Source organism: Corvus moneduloides, chromosome 4, assembly GCF_009650955.1.
Source record: "Corvus moneduloides isolate bCorMon1 chromosome 4, bCorMon1.pri, whole genome shotgun sequence".
In the NCBI taxonomy this organism is placed as follows: Eukaryota; Metazoa; Chordata; class Aves; order Passeriformes; family Corvidae; genus Corvus; species Corvus moneduloides.
This window is the reverse complement of record NC_045479.1, coordinates 37,933,290-37,956,607: the sequence shown is the minus strand read 5'-3', so window position 1 is coordinate 37,956,607 and position 23,318 is coordinate 37,933,290. Positions and strand designations below refer to the sequence as shown.

The 23,318-nt window shown below is 36.5% G+C and overlaps 1 long non-coding RNA gene across 1 annotated transcript in view; it reads left to right on the top strand.

The window, feature by feature from the left end:
- The window catches only part of LOC116443537, a 43,338-nt gene extending 20,350 nt beyond the window's left edge, over positions 1-22,988 (top strand). The window contains exons 2-3 of the long non-coding RNA XR_004239955.1: positions 18,641-18,702; positions 22,878-22,988. This is a non-coding gene — a long non-coding RNA (uncharacterized LOC116443537). The remainder of the gene's footprint in view (positions 1-18,640; positions 18,703-22,877) is intronic.
- The last annotated feature ends 330 nt before the right edge of the window (positions 22,989-23,318 follow it).

Genomic DNA, 23,318 nt, shown 5'->3' with positions numbered 1-23,318 from the left:
ATTTGGATGCCTAAGTAAGGTGTGAGCATGTGTAACTTCTGTCACAGCAGTCTGTTTTACACCACATCCAAGCCCTGATTGAATCTGTGGTGCGTTTAAGAGGTTTTCTCATAGTCTCCTTGATTATTTGGCTATGTGGGTTAAGTTCTGAGCTACTTGAGGAGTAATACACTATGAAGTTGCTTATTCAAAGAGAAAGGACTTTTGTGTATGTCTTTTGTGGAGTAGCAGTGTCAGCTAGACACCTTTGAAAGAAGGTTGCAAATAGTTCTCTTTAAGACAAGATTAATGGCTGCAGAATGGCATTTCTAAACAGTTTTACGATTTTGTATGAAAGCAGTAATACTTTATGAGGTATGAGACCTGCTGGTATATACAGATCCAGTCTAGGATGTCTGACTTGTCCCATGGTTTCCTTTAAGCCTCTACAGACTTAAGAGATATTTGTCATGCTCTTAACCCTGGACATTTGTAATGGTCTGCTGTGTTTAACCTGGCAGGCAGCTAAACACCGCACAGATGTTTGCTCACTCTCCCCCAGTGGGATGCGAGAGACAATCAGAAAAAGAGTGAAAGCTCATTGGTTAAGATTAATACAATTTAATAGGACAGAAAAACAAGGGAAAATAATGACAATGATAAAGAACATACAAGAAAAAGTGGTGCATAATAAAATTGCTTGCCACCCTTTGACTGATGCAAATCCAGCCCCAAGCAGCAGACTGCTACCCCTGGCCAACTCCTCACAGTTTTATTGTTCAGCCTGACACCATATTATATGGAGTATTCCTCTCATCAGTTAGGTTTAGCTGTCCTGGCTGTGTTTTCTCCCAGCTTCTTGTGGCCCCCAGCCTCCTCAGTGGCTGGGCAGTACGAGAAGTCCTTGACTAAGTGTAAGCACTGCTTAAGAACAAATAAAACATCAGTATGTTATCAACATTACTCTCATACTAAATCCAAACCACAGCACCGTACAGCTACTAGGCAGAAAACTATTCTAGGCAAAACCAGGATATGGTCCCTGAGACTTCACAAAGCTCTTCTGTGTATGTGATACTACAATTAAACCACTTGACTTTCATAGATTTGTAGAATCTTTTCAGTTGGAAAAGAACTTTAAGATCATTGAGCACAACTGTTAACCAAGCACTGCCAAGTCCACTGCTAAACCGTGTGCCTAAGCACCACATCTTTTAAATACCTCCAGGGATGGTGACTCAACCATTTCCCTGGGCAGCCTATTTCAGTTTGGACCTTCACTCCAAACTGGGCTGAATGTCTCTCCAAGGACAGTTCACAGAGCTTTAGCAATATGATCTATTTCAGCACTGCTCACTGGATAACCACATGTATAAGAAAAAGACAAAAAAAAAGTAGTTAGATCTCCTCCTAGAACACAGAAAAATTTAGGAAGTAAAAGTGATAAAAGCACAGAAAAATTTAGCAAATAAAAGTGATAAAGACAAAAGTGTTGCGTCTTTTTTTTTCCTCAGAAAGTAAGAAAATAAACTGGAATTATTAGCCATTTTTTATAATTTTCTCTCAAATCGGAAAGTGTTCTTGAGCTGGATTTTCTATTCGTGCACAAGCCCTTCATGTTAGTTCAGTTGCAGAAGGCTGTAGCAGAATGAGATCATGTTTGCTTTATTCCTGATCCTGGCAAGACATCTCCATCTTCATGGATGTTCTGGTTTTAACAAGAGAAATTAATCTTTTGCTCACAGACTCACAAAACTACTGTGGTTAGGAAGGGCCTCTGAGGACTGGGTAATCCCACCCCTGTTCAAACCAGTATCAGCTAGAACTGGTTGCTGAGGGCCATGTCCAGTCAGGTTTTGAATATCTCAGAGGATGCAGACTCCATAAACTCTCCAGGAAATTCCTTTTCTTTACACTTTTTATCGCTAACCGCAGTTTGTGAGTACTGTCCCTTTTTCTCTCAACTGTCACCAGTGAGAACAGTCTGACTGCATCTCCTTTATTGCCCTCTGCCAGTTTGTTTTAAATATCCTTTGAGTCCTCCAGGTTGAACAGGGCCCTCACTCTTCCTACCTCGCAGGCTCCAGTCCCTTAATCACCTTTGTGGCTCTTTTCTGGACCTGCTCCAGAATTTCCACATCATTCTTGTGCTGGGGAGCCCAGGACCTGACCAGGTACTCCAGGTGTGGCCCACCAGTATCACACAGAGAGGAAAGATCACCTCCTTTGACCTCCTCTGTGGTTTTAAGAAGCCTTAATATTGATCTATTAAAGTTAAAAATAGTTTTTATTTTAGACTTCAAAAATAAATATTTATTTCAACCAGACTCAAAGTGATTTTCTTCCCTATTAGGAGGGAAGTATTATAGCTAGGGCGGATGGAAGTAAGAAAATCTACACCGAATAGATAAGGTTACAGTTTTGTTATGAATGCACTGCAAGTATTTCTTTATGTTTTTACTTTGTAGCTGTAGAGCTATAGAGATATTTATTCATTCCATCCCATACAGTTCCTGAATATGCTGGCTTTAGCAACATTTCGATAAAGTTGGTTAAACCTTAAAGATTCAAGTATTTCAAGGCTCCTATTCACCTATCTTCTTCAGCTAGCTTCCATATACCACTTCAAGTTTATCCTTAAGATGGCTAAAGACTTGGAATAAAAAAAGAATTATTTAAGAATTATGTATGAGATGCAAGTATAGCTACAGAAAATCAATGGATATCTTTAGAAAAGGCAGAAAACACACATCATATTAAGTATATCAATATTATGGTTCTCTTTCAATTTTAATGAGCATTATAAATGAAGTATTCCATCCAAGATTAATTTTTTCCTCTTCAAATGATAATTAGGAAATATTAAAACTTTATTTAATTTTCTTAGTCTCAGGTACTCAATTTCTGACATTGCTCTTCATCATTTTGTCAAAGACAAATATATGAGTTCTGATCCTATGTAAGTACACACGGCTTCTCTTAGGCTAGTCTCATCTCCACTTGTTCAAAATAAGGTGTCTTAGGGGTGACTGTGGGTTCTCTGGGATACACCTGCAATCAGAACTTGGTCTATTGACTTGAGAAGCAACTTTGTCTTTACTTATGAAAATCATCTGATATTTTATCCAAGTGGAAAATATGGATTTTTATTCTGTGAAGTTTTAGGAGCTAGAAGCTGTATATCCAGTTCAGCAGAGCATTTAAGCACATACTTAAGCAAATATCTATGGTTCATCATTTGATTACATTTATGTACTAAAGTGCTGGATTGAATTAATCTGGAAATTCTGGAAACAGTCCCTGCTTCCACTTAATTACATTGTGTTTCTGTCATAAGGAGTTGCCTAAAAGAGAACAACAAGAAAGGTTTTCCTCACTGTTTTGCCCAGATGCAAAAAAACCTCACATGCAAGAGTGATTTCTGTATGGTACATGCATTTATCTTTGGAAAGTGTGAATAAATTTGGAACAAAATTGCCATTTGAGAACAATAAAAAATAAATCATCATATTAAATTAGGTCTAGCAATAGAAATAGTAGTAATCAATATGACCTTATGGCAGGATAATTTGATTTCATTAATTTGATATCAATTTTGATCAGATTACGGGATTGATAAAAGATAATGGAGTTATTATTTACTCAGACTTCTATCATACTACTGTTCATACTAAATATTGCTAAATCATTGTAGCATGTATCAATACATGAAAAAAATTTGAAAATTACTTTTTCAAAGTTGAAGAACTCAGAAGCCTGGAAACCCATGTCCAGAAGACTCAGTCCTTGTGTGATAGTGGGAGAGGGTCAGATGTCAGATACAACAGGTTATGTCTAGGATTTGCCCTTATAAACACAGACTGCTTGATGTGGCTGTAGGCTGAGGGTGGACAATACAGTTTCATGGCCTGTCCACTTCTACTTCTGCATTCATCTTGTGCAGAGCTGTAGAAGAAGAAAGAAGTCACTGCAGAGGAAATGCTTGAGATACGAGACCTGCAAAGGTGGTTGGAAGCGAAATGGGGCTGTGAGGCAAAACGGGGTACATCATCATGTGTATATCAGAATGAACACTTATCCCTTAGTATCTTCTTGGAGGTATTCCAGGGCAGGTAAATTATAAACAGCTGACCAACGAGCACATAGGGAGGAATCAGAGAGGTGTTTACACTTTCACCGGGACAGAAAGTATTTTTTCTCTAAAAGTTCCAGAAAAGAAACTTTGGGTGGAAAAAACTCACTTTTAACCAGCATTTGAAAGAGCACACACTGAAATGTGGCTGAACCGGGGTAGCACTGGGGATATGCCAGAAATCTTACCATTTACCCACAAAGCTTGCTCCTCTGGATCACATTTTGATTTGAAAGTGAGCCAAATCAGGTTCCTTTAACCCTCTTCCTCTTTTCTTTCCTGGGAAATCTCAGCTGGGAAGGTGGGTGCCCGTGCCCTGTAACACAAGTGTGGTGTTTGGTGTGTCCAGGTGGCACAATTGCTGCTGTGTGTCTGCAGTTCTGACAGGGAAGACATGCCCAGTCCTCTGGTCATCTCTGCAAGCATCTGTTTCGCCATCTGCATGCACCTGAGTCAGTCTGTTCTCTAGCCATGAGTCCAGAACACCTTGACTCTTCATGCACAGTTGTCACTTCTCTGAGCTATCCAGAAATCCTGGACAAGTGGTAAAGTAATTTTTCTGTACATATTCTATTTCCAGATGGTAACAGGCAACATATTTGGCACAAAATTACTGTACCTTTAGCTCAGGGGTCAGGAACAGGTCTTTGAACTTAGTACTTTGGGGGTTAGGAGGAAATCTATTCCTACTGGCTAAAATTTTCTCATTTTTTCTTTTACAATGAGATTGTCCACCAATGCCTGGTGAATTTCACTGTTGCACTTCACAGTTTGGTGGCTTTGAAACAGAAAATGTTGGGAAGCCAGAGGCTGTGTTGCCAAAGCAGTCAGCTAAACTTTTAGCAAAGCCAAAAGACAGGCATAATTCTAAAACAAAATGGATTTTCAGCTCTATGAATATGGAATATGAATATGGAGCTGTTTAGGATGTCTTAATGTGATTTGAGTTAGAAGAAATTACTTGAATATGGATGATATTCAGATGACTGAAGTTTGATTTTCTGACCATTTCTTTATATAGTATGAAAATATTTTGAGTCTATCTGGTTTGGGTATTCTCTAGACTTAACCCTCTACTACCCCCAAACTACTCTTTCTAGAATTTCTGGAAGCTTTTTATCTCTATGTGTTGGAAACAGAAAAAAAATAGCAATCAGGTACATTGCTATTAAGTTGTTACTTTAAAAATGAGAAGTGGTTTAATTGCAATCAATTAGAAGAATGTGTAGCAATTTCAAGTTAATGCATCAAGATGTTCAAGAAACTTACTGTGTGAAAAAAAATAAGCAAATTTTGATTTTAAATCATCATCAGTCAAAACCTTAATTATTTTCTCCATCTCCCCAATGCACACACTCACATACATGTGTCTTTGTGAGGTCATATTGCATGATTCATCTTTCTCATATACAAGAAAATGTATTTCTATTAGCATTTGTCACTGCTATGACCCAAACCCTTGAAAATGGTCAGATTTGGGCAATGGGTTCAATTTCCTAAACATTTGACTGATTCTTTCTGCCATTCCCATTTGTTCCTTCTGCCATTCCCATTTCTTTAATATATTTTGTAATTTGAAACACTTGAAAAAGATACCAAAGTCAATGAAAAGAAAGCATGAACTAGCTGGCATAATTTCAGCAGGTTATCAAACAGCATTATTGGACACAAAATAATTCAATCAGACATTAGGACTAAAGAATTTTTGTTTAATTACATGAACTTTTTGCATGCAATTGTACCCTAATCTCATGAAAATTTGTCCTTTGGGCAATGGACACCTAACTGATTAATTTTGATGATTAATTTTCAGAGGACTGAATGGTGATAAAAGTAAAAAAATTGTCTAATTTAATGATATCTTAGATTATTAGTAGGTATAATGCTCCTCCTCTGAAACAGATTTGACGTCACAACACAGAAAATAATTTAGCACTATTTTCTCTGAAACTGTACCCTCAGATTATTACATCATATTATGTGCTGAAATGATGCTAGACATAACTGGTAATGAAGCAGAGAATCCAGATTTGCAAAATGAAGCTATATTTAGCCCAAATATACTTGCAAAGAATACAACTCTTCCTGTACAAATAAAATTATTAAACTTCAAATCATTAAAGGTAAAGCATTTTTATTCTCATTTGGATCTTACTGTTTGCAACAAGATATATTTTCTGTCATGTCACTTATAATTACAAGTAATTTGTAAAAGGACTGCATCACAGTTTTTGTGAATTTTGTCAATATTCTTGACCTCACATTATGAAAAAATGTTCAAGCTTGGAGAAAAATAAAAAATCTCATCATCCTAGGAGATGTCCTAAAGAAATCGGAGAGATTTTATTAAGTGAAAGTCTTCGAGGAACACTAATGCCTATGCTTTTCTTCTCTCAATTTAACAAAGAAACATGGCAGGGAACATTATATTTCTGTACTGGTGTAGACATTCCTCAAACAAGTCAAGTGTCTGAATGTAAAGTGTGTTAATATTATAAAATAAAATTACATCTGCAACTCTTTGAAGTGACTCGCTGTGAAGCAGTTTATCATAAATGTGACATAGGCTGTTTCTTTAAATACAAAGAGAGACGTATTTGACATATAGGAAACAGTAAGATCCGTATTTAAAATCTAAATATAAAGCTTACTATGAAGTGAGGGTTTGCTAACAGGTAGTAAGTACGTAGTTATTCCTGTTCTAATTATATTCTGTGCTATTCAAAGAAGAAATTTGACATCAGTTGCTTATGTCTGAACCAGACTAAAGAGAACTTGATTAGTCTTAGAAGTGTTCATATTTTCCATGGTCAAAATCAGTTTTTGAAGTTTATGGTTTAGTCACTGAAAGGAAGGAACTGGCAAAGGAGAATCTCAGCTTTTCTTGTGAAGGTGTGAATCTATGATCTTTCGCCTTAAGAAAGCAGCCTGGGAAAAATTAATGAACTGTCTTAGATAGCACAGTGTGGCTGACACATTAATTTTCCTAACTGCTGATTCCCTTTAAACCCCCTAAGTGTCTCTTTTGCAATGAAAGAAAAACATGTCTCCAGATCTCTGAGTTAGGAGGAAACCGAACAGGTTATACTTCTGGAGGGCTGGGACACTCAGCCATGCACAAGGATTGTGCCAAAGTTCTTGACCTTTGACTGTCCCCTTTTCACAAACCTTCTTATAGCTTTGAGGAAAATTAAGTTTGTCTAAGTGACCTTCAACTTTGTGTTGGTACAAGTTCTACTCCTGCACAGGAAAGCAAGACAGGCATCTCAAGGAATTTTACAGGTTGCTGCTGCATATATTAATTTATGTAGTACTTAAACTCATATGAAATGGATCAAGAACTGTGTTCTGACCCTGAAGTCCACTGTTATGTGACAGCTGCATCTCTGCAGTTACAAGTGCTTGTCCTCTGACATAAAGTCCTAATCTTACATAATCTGACATAAATCCTAATCTATTTAATTCCAAAGGTTATTGGAATTAACCTGTAACTACACTAACCTCCAAACCATGCCTGGGTTTTTCCTGGGCAAGTCCTAGTCAACACGGTTCAAAACTGTGCCTAGGATTACACTAACAGGTTGAACAATCTTCAGACATTGCTCAGGCCTAATAAATTAGCCCTGTTTAGATTATCAGTAGAGAAAAACATGAAAGGAGTAATTTATACTGGAAGTTTCCTTTGATAATCTTTTGTCTAATCTGGAACTGACTCCTAAAGGTGAGCAAAGGCTGGTTGAGAGCTAGAAAAGCTGCAAAAGAGTTATTGCACAAAATCCTTTTATTGCCTTGTTATCAAACCGTTTCAAAGAGGAGCATGGTTTACCCAAAGTGCCAGAAAGAAAATTTCTTATTCATTGTTCATCATTAGATGACTCATCCACATAAATTCATGTCTATAAACCGGCTATCATTCATCAGTCAACAACTTTAGCTGTCCCCAGTAGTCCTATACTAAGTGTCTCAGCTGGAGGCTTGGGAGAAAATTCTCCTCATCCTTAACATGCCATAGAAAGTGAAGTAACCAGAGTTAAAATACAGTGGCACTGAACCTGCAGCAGAATTTTTTTCTCCCCTCCAAAAATATATCTGCACTTCCAAATTCTTTATGCATATCTACTGCTGTGATTCCTATAGACTGGACTCCACTGTGTCTGAAGGATTATAGCACATCTGAAGAATATCCAAGACTTTTGAACATCTCTCATTATAATTGTGCTGTCCTACATATTTGATCGATAATCTGTTAAAGCACAAAGCCAGCCACCTGCCCTTGTTAAAAAGTGCTTTTTTTGGGATAGTATAAAGGTTGTGTAAAGCAGCACACCTGATATCTGCAGTGGTACCCTCTGTTACACCCAAAGGAATACCCAGGAATATAGCTACCATTATTAGCCTGGGTTAAGCATGCATTTTCTAAATATATTATCGTGAAGCTACCTTTTGAACTTTTCCTCCAAGGATTCTTTGGAGAATAAGTCTTCAAAAAATCAGTTCTCTATCTTTCTCCCTGCTGTTTGTCTAGATCAGGACCACAAACCTATATGCAACTAGAAATTCTTTGGAAAACTCCAGACAAGTATCCATTCAACAGTGTTTGATAAATGCAACCTCTTTAAAACCTGTACTCAATAAATCCCACTGCAAATCTCAGGTTATTTTTTTCATCTTCTGAACAGGTATCCCCCTAGGCCTTAAAAATACTGCAGAAATATTTTACATGATTCATGTGTCACACTGGGTTTGTGTAGGATTAATTTGTAGGAGGTGAAATTGCAGCCCTTCTCTGAGCTAGAGGTCATTTCATATAAAAACTTACAGCACCATGCCCAGATATGAGGGCTGCACAATTTTTATGTTTAATGAACACACTAGATTCCAAAATAGAGCTCAGTAGAAGGAAAGATTTTGCACTGATTTCAAAAGTGATTGCAGCTCTGTGTGTTAGTCCACATAAATAACTGTGCTCTTCCTACAAGATGGCACATCTCTGGCTAGTGCATTGTCCCTTATCTGGGCACAGCATTCTGGCACCATCATTTGGTAACACATGCAGTTCTGAGCTACATCAAGCAGTTTTCTGATGCTAATGAATCTTAGGCCAGAACATTACAGATGCAATTCCTTTCAGCCTCTCAGGTCCACAGATATTACTCCTACAGACATGTCTTCTTTCTTATCCCACCTTTAACTGCAGGACTGGAAGTCACAGGAAGCAAAAAAAGACCCAATCTGACAAGGGTCAAGTAATTCCAGATGCAGTGGACAGTGTCAAGTTTATGAGAGAAAAAGCCCTGCTGATAAGTTTGGGTTTATTCTCTCAATACTTAGGCTTAACAACCCAAACTTATAACTATTCTTGGCAAATGGAGGGCCAGGTGGGCTTAACATATAGGACCAATATATCTCTTCTCTTTCAAGCCCTTTTGCTCCACTTTACAGAAGGAGCACAGCCAACCACAAAGCCTACATTCTAGCCGGATATGAAGATCAGTATTAATTTCTGAGCATTTCAGACACATTTTAGGCTTTAGTCCTGGTACCTTTTCTCCTTTCTGAGGGTACAAGTCTCAAAAGTCATCATAAACCTTGGATCTGATGCTTCAGCTTACTGAGATCCTACTTCTCCATACACCCCTTCAAGAATCCCACCGCGGCTGTTTTGATCTTCCTATTTGACCCAGTCTGGCAGCACTACAGGAGGAAAGACAGAAAAAGGGTTTCTGAATTACAGCCACTGTTGGTTTTAAAAGCTCTGCGTGCCCATAAGTCTTTGAAAGGATGCAGCTTTGACTTGTACACTGTGGTAGGTCTCACCTCTTCTAACAGTCTAAAGCACAGCCTGATTTTTCTGACAATGGAAATTTTTGCCTCATCCTTCCCCTTCAGAGATTTCTTTCACAACCCACTAGACAGCTCACAGAGAGCGTCTGCTCTCTGACATGTACAAACCTACACCTTATTTGAAAGTCTCTGGTCTCTTTAGCTGGGTTTATGCAGAGCCAGTCAAATGAGTGTAGCACAGGCATTGGTTATTGAGGGACATTCAAAAACCAAAGACAGTCTTAGCTCACTCATTAAAAATTTCTTGAACTCTTTCTCCTAAAAATTATACTTGGAAAAAACCTGAAACTGGTCTTGTCACTGCTGGGATACTTCTGCAATACAATGTATCATCAGGGAAGTAGCACACAAAATGGAGAATAAAGCAAAAAGAAGCCTTAACTTTATGTAGTTGTTTGCCAAATCTTGTATGGAACTTGTACATTTGTTTTCTTTCTTTGACCACAGATAATCCACTCAGTGTTGTTTAAAGGCATATACTGCCTGGTCTCAGCTGCTGTGCATTCTTTCTATTTCTACTGTCTCTCAGAGCGTTATAGTAGCCAGCAAATAACAACCAACAATAATTATTCTGTTAAGGGAGCTTTCAAGTATCTATCAGTTCCCCATAAAGAAAAAGGAGATGCAGGAGAGACCTGTATATCTCTTTAAAGTACTGTTAGGGAAATTATAGAGATTCAAGAACAGCATTTCACAACTGGAGAAGTCAGAACTTCTAGTAACATAAAAAAAAAGATTTTTTTTTTTTGTCTCTTGCTTTAAAACACATATTTGCCATACTTGTGAAAAAACCCCTTCCATTAAATTCAAAGCAGTTATATGCTGTTTCTCTTCTAGGATGCACTAGGGAACCACCAAGCAGTCCCTCTGATTAGAATGGGACTATGAAAATGAGAGTAGGGACTTTGTTTAGTGTCTTAAACATGCAGGTAGGGATATTTAGGGGCCCAGATGAGGAAAATGCTGGTTTAGGTAACTACTGGCTAAGGAGTAGTTAGACCTCGTAATGGTCATCTGGTGTGTAAGGAAAGGCACACAGAATGGAGCTGTTTACTTTAAGTGTCTTTTTAATATTCTAAATATCTCAGGTATTTCTGAAAAGTATTTGTTCAGTCTGGTGAGAAATTATTTTTCTAGATATTGTGTGGCTTGTGATGATCAGAAGCAGGGCAGAAAAAGCTCAGAGACTAAATCTCTATGGTTGTGGTGCTTATAGTTTCTCTGGGAGTGTTCCTTCTAACAAAACCATGAATATGAGTACTAGAAAGGGAGAATAGTCTCCAGAGAGCTTCCTTGCACAGAAGAGCTAAAAAAACACTGAATGACTTCTATAAACAGTATAAGGGATATAAAAAATCTAAATTGTGATAAGCCCATTTGTTACAGCGGGGATTACTGTAACACGCATATATCCAACCAGGAGTCCCGAGGAAAGGAAGTATATATGGACAGATTCATGGTAGATGTTTCAGAGATGTTTATTTCTCCAGCCGCATGGCTGGGGCTCTCCTGAGGAACTCTGCAGTCACGGGACCCGAGGGTCCTTGGTCACCCCAGGGAACACAAAACAACCAATGGGAAATGAGGCTGAGCAGGGGCAGGGAAACCCCGTGTCTCCCCCCCAGGGCCCCTCTCCCAGGGCTCCATGGCAGGGGGGGGAGACCCCAACACCATTGACCTACTTGAGGTTGTATTTAACCAAGAACTGCTGTAAAAAGCTGTCCTGGGATACATATTTGAAGCTCTTTTTCTTCATTCCCAAAGATGAACAAAAATCTTGAGAGATGAAAGTAAACATTATTTTGGATCACTTAAAACAGTATTTCAGTTTCCAAATATCTTTCATACTTTTTAAACCTCATTCATATTTTAAAAACCTAGGTTTTTAAATATGTGATTTTTTGGATAACAACACCAAAAACTTTTGCAAAGAGATTAATTCCAATAGCTTTTCTTTCCCTATAACATTTCAGTTCGAGTTGGTCAGTGGATATTTTCTTTTCTTTTCTTTATTTATTTATTTATTTTACCAAAAGAGCCTTCTGTCAAAATATCCCTAGCAAGCTTTCCAACTGACCAACCCAATTACAATTAGTTGTAGCCTTATTCAACTTAAGCTGATATTGCTCCCAGCTCTGGAGTGGAGGTAATGGGAATTTTAGCTTGTTCTACTTGGATTACTGCCTTGAACTAGATATAAAGTTTCAGATTTTGCATCTGCTAGGAAAGGCAATCTTGTTTTTATTATCTGTTACCTGCATTAAGCATGCACTCTCACTTTTTCAGAGAGCATTGTATAAATAACTTAAGATGTTGTCTTAATAACTAATGTGATTGCCAGGACCTGATGTATCTTGCAAAAGTAAATCTTCTCTAATGATATGAGCACAATTCCCAAGGGCTGGTTTGCAAATTGATTTTAGTAAGCTAAGGTTTTCATTTTATTTTCAGATATTATGTACTTGCTGCCAATAAAAAAGATCTGAGTTTGCTATATGTTATCCATGTTACTCCCTCAGTTTATGCTGTGTTTTTGTCACTTTTTTCTCCAGTTTATGCTAACCAGTATCACTGCTCTTTTCCTTTCACCTGCGTTTTGTGTTGCATTCTGGTGCCTGATGTGGTACTTTGTTCTGCTTTTATAACTAATGCTTAATCAATTTATCTTCTGCACTTCACTTATAATCAGTATGACAGGCTGACTTGGCACCCTGATTTGTTCATAAACTTGCAATTTTCTAATTAGAATCACATAGCAAAATGGTTCAAATACAATTTGCACAGCCAAAATATGTAAACTGAGTGTGACCTCTATGGGTATATTAGCAAATAAGGATGATATTTAATTATTTTTTGTATGAGACAAGTTTTTATTATGGCTTAAGGTCTGGACCAAACTGAGTCTTACCAGTCCTTGTGCGGGATAAGCAAGAGGGAATCCTTGCTTCTAGGGGAAGTAGATAAAATTTGTTGTTGTATTATACAGGACTTTCTTAGTTATTTGCAGTTACTGTACCTGATAAAGAAACTTTCATGTAGTGTGACTCTAGGCCTCTGTGATCTCTATTGTATTGGAGTGCCAAATACTTTCATCCAAGGACTGAAATTAGCCAGCAGGCTTGGTGTTTGAGGTGAAAGCAGGTGTTTTCCTAAAGCTAAATCTGGAGTTCAGTTTGCACTTAGGCAAATATTAGTATGCTTATATTAATAAAGTTACATGTGTTTGGATACATGTTAGAAATACAGCAAAATAGAGATGAAGAAAAGATCTAAGCATTACTTTGAGGATGCAATTAACCTGGCAAAAAAGCAGATAATGACTAAAGCTTGAAGATAGATTTTCTTTATTATCTCAGTCAAGATTTTCACAGTCTGAATTTCACCTTTGTGTCTCACTATAATATTCTTAAAACATTATTCTTTATTGTAATAACAAAGTTTCCTTTCAACTCTAAAAATGGCTAGAAATGCTACTCCTCTGTTGTTTTGTAAGCCATGTGTTTAGGATCTTGGTTCTCATTCTTATATTAGAGTTACTAAATTCCAGATCACATTGATTGACTACAGCTTGTCAGTCCAGTCTGAAGTGCCTGTGTACATGTAATCTTCCACTGCTACAGCATTCTCTGCTGTATTATGCCTGTCAGGTTGTTGGCAACCCTCTAGTCATAATCTCTAAATCTAGATGAAGATGCCCTGGCCGTGGCAGAGCATTTGGTCTAGATGACATTTAAATGTCCCTTCCAACCCAAATTGTTCTATGATTCTATGAAGTGTCAAGCAGTTTGACATTTCTTCATATGGTGACTTTTAAGAGATGGCCAAACCAGTTAATAGTTTTTGGTAATGAAAGTCTGTTAGTACCCAACAGAAGGGTACTTTTATAAAATTAAGATGAAGAATATCAAGGGAATCTATATTGTGTCCAGCAGCTGAAACAAACAAACAAACAAACAAACAAGAAACCAAGGAACTCCTAAAATCCTTCCCCCTGCTCATGCTTTCTTCCTTCATCCAAACAAAGTATAATTCAATTTAATTAAAGGAATGCACCTCCTTATACCAGTGCAACCCTTCTGCTATGATCTGGCGTGGGAGAAGAGGGGTGGGAGGGAAGTAGCTGTACAACACCCTCAGTGCAGGAAGGGTGGAAAGCCTGTACTGGTATCCCAGCTGCTCCTTAAGGTGCCTGTATGCTGAGGGGAGGCATCTCAGCACGGGGTAACAAAAATAACAGATCATTGGACAAAGCATTTGGGGCAGCTTTGAAGCTGTTGTCACTTATTTCAGGATCTCAGGATATCAGACAGGAAAAACACCAGGGAAAGAAAGGATGTGTTATCCCATCCATTCAACAAATCTTTTCCTTCTTTGTAGTGAAAACTCCATAGAAAAATCTAAATATCCAGTAAAGAAACATTTACATTTGGCTTTGCTACCTTGTTACCTTTAGAAATCCTCACAAAATAAAGTCTAGAACTTGAGGTACACAGCTAAACCAAATACTGAAAACCTTCTTTTGAACATGTTTAAGATGACTTTTTTACTTACATGTAAAGGAATTTAATTCCTCATTAAATTTCCCTGTTTTTATAGGTGTTATTTCTACTCTCAAAAGCTGGTAATTTTAAAAATCTATACCCAAGATTTTTTGTGAATACCTATTTTTCTAATCAATGTTTAACTTACTACTTTAAAAAATTCAATTTTACGTGTAACTTTCATTCTATAATGTTTAAATCTCAGACTTTCTAGGGCAGGAAATGATAAGGAAACAAAATTCATAATTTTTTTAGGTAATACGATGTCCATTTTTACAGACAGAAGAATTGAGAAGTTAGAAAATGGTGTGTTCAAGATTTAAGAAGAATAAAGAGAGCACAACCTACCTTTGTTTCCACTGAGTATCTCTTTCACAGCATGAAACACTGGACTTGATTACCATTGAGAGCAATTATAGCTTAATTTAATAAATGAGGAAGAAGAAGATTATCAATTATGGGGGAAGAAGCCAAATCTTTTTTATTCATCTTGGCATTCTGGGAAGGGAATGCAAAGCAGAGACAAAAAATGACTGCAAAGAAGCAGCCAAATCTGCAGCTATTCTAACTGGGGTTTTCAAAGAAAAAGTATGATTTGAAGTATTTCTTTCAAGGATTATAAATACTTTTTTTTGCATGACATGTACAAAACCAGATACTGAAATCAGTATTAAAAAAAAAAATCAGTATTAAAAAAAGACATTATCTGAGCATCTCGAGTGCTAACCTGTTTATAGATAGTAGTTAACTAGGAAGTGGTATCTGATTGAAGGAGTGTGTAGTGAAAATAATTAATTATCTAAAATATATATATTTTCCCTATTAGAGCATCTTCTGATTATTTTTGAAGTGCATCTTGACATTTTCCCAGTTATCCATTTACATACAGCTTTTTTAGAAATCCAGTTCATAAAGGCATTTAAATAGTCAAGGAGTTTAGAAATTATTTCCAATATAAATAGTAATTTTCTGTGCAATGTTTAGTAAATATTGATTTTGTAGCAATGCTGTATAAATACATAGTGGTCTAATTGAAAAAAAAAAGTAGGCTTGGGTTGGCACACATAGATGAGATTGTTCTAATCTTATAACAAGTATTGTTGAAGAATGCAGAAACCAAGGAATTTTAAAGTACTCATATATACAGCACAATATATACTTATACACTGTAGAGAGTGCAGCTGTTGTTAATGTGTTACAAAACTGTCCAGTCTCTGATGAATACTGAGCTATTCTCCACCAGTCAGACTGCATGTTTACAATACTCAATACATCTGGCTGACTTTAATTGCATTAGCTTTGCTGCACCAGAGGTGGCATAACTTTCATGTGAGCTAATTAGATTTGCTCAATTTAAACAGACACATTAATGCAGCTCAGCAAGGCTCAATTAAATCTGTTTTCAAAGAAAAGGCACAGTTTGAAGCATTATGGGTAATGCTATGCAAATTGCCATATTGGCAGAGAAGTTGAGTGAGTTGTTTGCAATGCCTATTGGCACAAGGCAAGTTTCTCCAGTTAGATTGTGGAGTCTAAAACAGCAAGACATGTGTTCTACGTCCTCTTTCTTGGGGCTCTTCAAAATGGTGCAGCTGCCGTTCCAAGCGAAGGAAGTGATTTGTGAGTTTGTTTAGAAAACGGACGTCTTAAGATTTCATCCCAACCTTTGTGCCCACTGATTTGTGTTTTATATTCCTTCTCTTAGTGAGGCAACAGCAGAACCTAATAATAATATATCTTCATAATGGGATTTCAGAACAATTGTATGTTCCCGGTGTTTCAAACTTATTACACTTACCATTACTCTTACCTTTTGCTAGTGCTCAAGCATAACTATCTATCAATTCATTTTTTTCAGTTATGCACTGTGACCCAAAGTGCTTAGCCTTGCAGGTTTACTTCTGAAGGGAAAGCTGCTAACAAAATGCAACAATGATGCCATCAGTGTGTCGCTAGGATCACTTTTCATTTTGGCATCCTAGAGATTGCTTCTCCTCACAAAATCAGGAAAAGAGAGCATCCTTCATGGGAACTCAGGTGTGATAAGCCTGCCCTAACTGATGCTACGTTTTCTTCTTCCAAATAAGGCATACTTATAGCAAAATAAATAGTGTAAAATTGACCGTGTTCTTTGAAGTTAGTTTTTTTTGTGCCTAGCCCGATGTCTCCAAGCACTTGCATCCCCTCTAGCTGCAGCTTCATTTATACCCAAATGAATAACATGCATTTTTCCCAAAGGGAAGATGAGCTGATTAGGCCATTAGATGACCTTGTTTACAACACAACATTGCTGGAAGATATTGTCATTAAGGGGATCACAGTAAAAGTAACCCTTTTACTGTAATGCTCCTGGTTGGGTGCAGAAAAGGCACACCATATGCTTGCTCAAGAGATCTCAAAGGCATGTTATGGACTGCTTTAATGGTTTGTGTTGTTGTGATGTGACATTTATGGAGAGGTTGATTGGTAAAAGCAGTCTCCAGTATAGGTTCTTCAGGATTTTCTAACAAATATGAAAATATTTGATCTCTAGGGTCCGAGGTGTGGCTGTTAGTGTATAGTGTATACTGTATAGTGTATGCAATTCCTCACAATTTTGTGTGGGAATTTGTAACCTCCTCCACTCTCTTTTTATGTCCCTATAGAAAAATTGCTTTTTTTGAAGGAAAAGATCATAGATTTGTTAATATTTTCTTGACTTTTGCATGACTTTGAAGGGCATTTAAGAGGAGGTAGTGTATCCTCTACTGGCCAGAGAATAAGACTTATGAGCTTAAAATCAAACATTTGTGTAAATAAATGATACAGATTAGTGTCTAAAATCAGAGCAATATTAGAGGTAGCAGCCAATTATTGAAACCCATTGTCTCATATTTTGGATACTTATACACATTTATGCCTTATTACTGGAGTAGTAATCACAGTAAATTTAAAATACACTGACACCAAGAGGTCTGAATACTGAGACCCAAGAGGGTCTCAAAAGAGTGAAAATCAGCAGTTTTATTAAACAATATATAGAAGTTACAGTCATGATGGTGTCAGACTAACCAATATGAAGCAGATTGCTCTATGGTTAGCCAAATACACAGCACAATTATATTCAACACGTCAATTATAAATAGGAAAGAAAATCCATTTCCCATGCACTTTTGCAGATTCTGTGTTCTGAGCATATCCAGCATGGCTTTAACTTTACTGGAATTCTCCATTCATACTCTCAGAACTCATATGTTTCATTCTCAAACTGTAGATTTTGCAGAAATAAATGTTTTAAACGGAAATACAGTATTTTTCAAAGGCTTTTTTTCAGAATCCCTAGAACTCCTTCCCTTAACTTGATTCAAATTCATAAAACTGACATCTGGCAGAGGGTCTGCTCTACTCTGGTGTAGCTGTCCTCTCTGACAGCTCTCCATTAATACACATCCAGGCTATAACGTTTTCAGAATTTTTGCTGTATCACCTCCACCTCGGGGCACTTGCCCTAAGTGATGAAGTAAGTATTGGAAAAATGTAGAATAAACCCTTTATACAACCTAGCCAATAGCCTAAAAACTGATAGACTCATCTTGCTCTTGCTGTTTGTTTTTGATTGTTTTTTCTTTTTAATTTTAAATCTCTTCTATAAAAAAATTTAAATTTACATTAATTGCTATAATAATTTGTGCATTTGAATTAAGCAGTGAACATTGTTTCCTCTTTCCTTTCCCAGTTTGGTGATTTATCTAGTGACTTCACCTTCTAAACTGCCACTAGAATATGAAAGTAACACAGTACTGGAACAAAATACTGGGTTTGAAAGAATCTTTTGGTATTGTAGATTCCAGTGTCCAGATTTCAGATCCAATGGCAACTGCTGATGTGCCAATACCTTGGAAACAGAATGCATTCTCTGAAAACCTAAAAGTTAGCTAGAGGTAATAATGTAATTAAAATTTAATAAAGATGGGAAAGAACAAGAAATTTGTGAATTAGATATGCTCATGTAGTTTGAGCTGAATATCACTCCTGAATATTTTTCTGTTCAATGTTAAAGTTTTAAATAATTTAAATAATTTTAAAATATGATTTTTGTAATAATATATGGTTTATATAATTTCTTCAGTTTATTTTCTCTTTCTGTCTAAAATATCATGTTTAGTGTGAAAAGAATTGTCCTTCACAAAACTTCGACACACAACACATGAAACCTTACTGCAGAAGGTGAGTTTGCCTATGCTCTTTACAATACTCGTCCTGGAATAACTTCAGGGAGAACATTTGAGATAAAAGGAAGTTTAATTGTATTTTATATTCTTAATTCTAAACTTGACAACATTTAAACTACATACCTATTGAACAAAAAATGACCTTTAACTAAAATATTCCCAGCTGGAAGCATTATAATTATAATGTTTATTTATTAATGTGACTTTTAATGCATAAAAATACTGTCGTAGTTATAGAAAAGTCAATTAGGGCAACACTCTGGAGGAAACACTCTGAAAGGATAAAATGCAATAATAGTAATGATTACTTTCATCCAGAAGGGATCAAAATTAGATTATGAGGGTGACATGGTGTCTCCATCTTTAAAGGCTCAGAGTACCTCTGTTTGATGCCAGTCATTATGTGATTGACTCTTCATGTTCCAATAAATATTTTCCACTATAAGGTGAGTTCATGCCCTCTCTCTTTTAAGGAGAAAAAGAGGATAAAAGCATTTGAGATGAAACACTGTTCAAAACAGGCAAGCACTTTTGGGTCAAGGAAACTAGAATTTTAGCCTCTCTACCTTTGGATTTTTTTTAACGTGTATTTGAAAGGGGAGTAGCTAAAAGTTTTGTGTTGCACTAGGTTTCTTTTCCATGACTCTATGAAAGAAAATGTCCTTGAAACACTGTTTACCTAACCAAAGATTCAACTTCAATATGCTTGTCTTTCACATTTTTTGGAGAGAAATTTCTGTGAAGAATCTCCATATGTTTTCTCTGTTCCCTTTCTGTTCTAGAAAATCTTCAGATATCTGTGGATTTTTCCTGGTGTCATAGCACTGGTGCCTATTTCAATTGCTCAACAATATTTCTTCATAGCATAGAAATGAGTCTTTTATATAATGATGCCACTTCTTTTTTGGTCTTAAATCACAGCCCATTGGTCTTCTCTTCTGATATCAACTCCTCTTCTCATGTTATTATAAAGAAGGTCAAGAACTTACGTGCTACTCTGGTATCTGGAAAAGATGGGTAGAGAGAGGTTTTTCAGTATGACAGGCAAAGGTACAAATAGATCCAATGACTTGATTAAATAAGACGCAAGTTCCAAGCAGGAAGTACAACTACACATTGAAACAGACTTCTCAAGGGAGATTACAATGCAGTTTTCAAAATAAGATGAAACATGTTTCAAGTTCTGGTACTAATACTGTTTCTGAGGGTGCTTGCCACTTGTGGTATAGAAGGTCAGACAAGACGATCACATCAATCACTTCCGACCTTCAGGTCTATTCATATGCCAACCCTCCAAATTGCCATGGTCCAAGGGTGGTGCATCATACTTATAACTGTCTCAGAGAGAAGCCTTTATGGAAACTAGACAGCTCCTCATTCATCAAATATGAAATGCAGTGGAGATTCTTTTCATATTCTATTGACAATCCTACATTTTTTTGTAATGCTTTATTCAAACACAAATTTAAAACCACTATTGTTTGGGAGAAAAATACATTAAAGCTAGGATTTGGTGGAACCAGTCTTCAAAACTAAAATAATTATTTTAGGAGCTGTGTCTTTGTGAAGCCATTTTAAGATGTGTGTGTTTTGATGTTAGTCCATTACTATTCTTGGTTATATGGTTTATAGCAGAAAACTCAAACTCTTCAAATGAAAGTATAGCATCATATTTATGCTTATCATTTTGATACATTTATAATCTCTTTTTTTAAAAAGTCCAGAGAAATAAATGAAATAATCTTGTTCCTCTGAAATCAAGGATTCCATTGGTATCTAATTGTTTTCTACTTTACAAGCCACATTGTTCTATTCTCTATCATATTGGGTTTATTACAGTATTTTAAAAAAACAAGCTGGTATATTTAAAAAGTGTAAGATTATATTTTAAATTCAATTTTCACAAAGTAACATATGAAATTTTACTGACCAGATACTTATGAGTTTGTTGGTCCTGACTATTTTTTGAGTGTTATGAGCTATCCAGAACTAGAAAAATTAAATATTTTGCTTTTTTGTTTGTTTTTTACTGTTGTTGCAGTCAGGACAGTCTAAAGTTTATGCCTAATGGGAAGGTATTTGGATTGGTGACCATGCAACATGAAACCAAAAGGAGACAGACTGAACAGTAATAACAATTAAAATATTTATTTATTTATTTATTTAGCTGGCAATTTATTTGTTTATTTATGAGCTGGTTGAAGAACCCTGAGCCTAAAAACCTGTCTGGTTTCATAAGAAATTTTCCTCTCTGAAGAAGAATTAAAAGCATAAGGAAGAAACTGTGGGCTTTTCTAAGTAATTTTCTTTTTTAAGTGTATGTGTAGACGGAATAGCTGGCACCTTTGGAGAGGTGAGTTAAAAACACTTTCTCATGTACTGTGCCTCCCTTTTCAAAGTATTTTTTATGAGGTTTTTTGCTTGCAGAAGCACATCTTGAGTTGGTGTGTATTTGCATTGGCCTTTTCTGGATATAGTGCCACAAGCCTGCTCCTAAAATCTGTTGGGATCAATATGACATATGCTACATATCTCCTTAAGAAGTGTAGAAATTCTGTGAAAGCTAATTCAAGAAGCCATGAATATGGGAAATTTTATCTACTACACTGGTTAAAAAAAAAGTATAAGTTTACATATAGATGTAACATTTTATAAAGTGAATGTGATTCAGGAACTCACATATGCGTGTAATTATTGAAAGCAGCTGATTTTGCTAACTGAAAGCAGTTAACTGGGTGCAGATGTGCTCCAACTGCATGTACATAAATGAATTCTGTTTGGAGAAGTGGAAGAGTTTAAACTCTATTACCACGAATAGTTCAATTTTCAAAATTTCACAGAAAAATAGAATCCATCATGGTAGAAAGAAGCATTCCCTAAAGAATCATTGTTGTGACAATTCACATTACTTGCTTTTAGAGACAACAGTTGTGCAAATGCCAGATACAATGAATCTCGGATGTTAAATGTACACTTGAGAGTTCCTAAAGACTATGCTAACACTTTAAGACAATTTGCTATGTATACGAGTATATAAAGAAAGCCTCATTTGCACAGACTCATTCTCTGAAAAATGGATTGAACCAATTATGTATTACGCTTTTAGAGACATTTTTGTTTAATATTAATTATGATTTTGACATAACACAACAAATGTCTCCTGGCCTCTATACAACTTATTTTAGAAAATAACATAATAAAAAGTAATATTTAAAGTAATATAGTTCCAGTAAATTGAATACCATTAAATTATTCCAATAATGTATAGTAGGAAAACTTATACTTTTGCAAACAGTTGCATAAATGTAAGTTTCATCCTAGAAGTTTTACTGTTCATTTTGCAAACAGAGCTACTACAAATATTTAAATGTAAAATGGCCACATTTTTAATGTCTGGTGATGTAGACTGTATGCTAGAGGCTACTTATTCTTGTGAGTGGTTCCACAAAAATTAAAAGGTCCATCCTCAGGAGTAAGTTCATAAAGACCAGGACCACCTCCAACAATGCCATTCCTTGAATATTTCAGTTTGCAAGGTGTCAAGCTTCTAAGTAATTTCTCACTTATGCTGTGACCTTATAGCACAAGAGACATGCCAGATTTTCTGAACTCTGCAGATCTTATACCACTCTAGATACCATCAATGAATTGCTTAGGACATAAGTTTAAAGAAGAACTCGTATAATTCCCTAAATACTCTGCAAATGACGAGAGGGATATTTGAGGTTGCCTAGGCTGAAATGAACTGAACTCATCTAGCATATGTTCCAGAGTGGAGGCCCGGTTGCTTGAGGAAAGTATTTTCAAAGCAAAGTTGCTGCAATTTTTTCATGTATGTTTCATGAGAAATGTCTTAAATCAATGCCTCACCTGATTTTAGAAGGACAAGCTCTCTGGATTAGATTTATATGTTTGTTACAAATTCAAACTATGGTATTTCAAGTGGTAAATGGCAAGTTATTATCTTAAAAATCATGGGTAGATAACTTCGTGTGGAACAGAATCCAGTTGGACAAACAAAAGTTATGTCATTATTAATAACAGTATCAAACAGACAATTTGTGACATGTTGCAGTGATACCAGTCCATTATATGTTACTATTTATAACTACAAATTATTTTCCAAAACAGCCAAGATGAATTATTCATAATTTAATTCCTTCATGCCAGTATCAGCAGGAGATGCCCAGAAGCTGGAGCGGGATCACAGATCAGCAGGAGAGCACCTGAAGAGCAGCACAAAGGAATTCCAGCTACTCCAGCCAGTGAGTTGGCTTCATTGCGGGGCCCAACTTAAACGGTTCCATGCAAATGCACACAGCATGGGGAATAAACAACAGGAGTGAGAGATGTGCACATGCCTGCAGGGCTACAATCTTACTGGAATCATGGAGACATGGTGGGATGGCTCCTATGACTGGAGTACTGGAATGGAAGGATACAGGCTTCTTTTGAAGGACAGGCAGATGAGATTAGGGCAGCAGAACACAGTGTAATACTTGCTGAACTTTTTTCTGAGTGAACAGGAGACAATCTCCTGGCACATCTTTTTCCAATTCTGGAGTTATACTGGCCAAAAATTTCTGGGTTCATGTTGTTGCATTCAGTGAA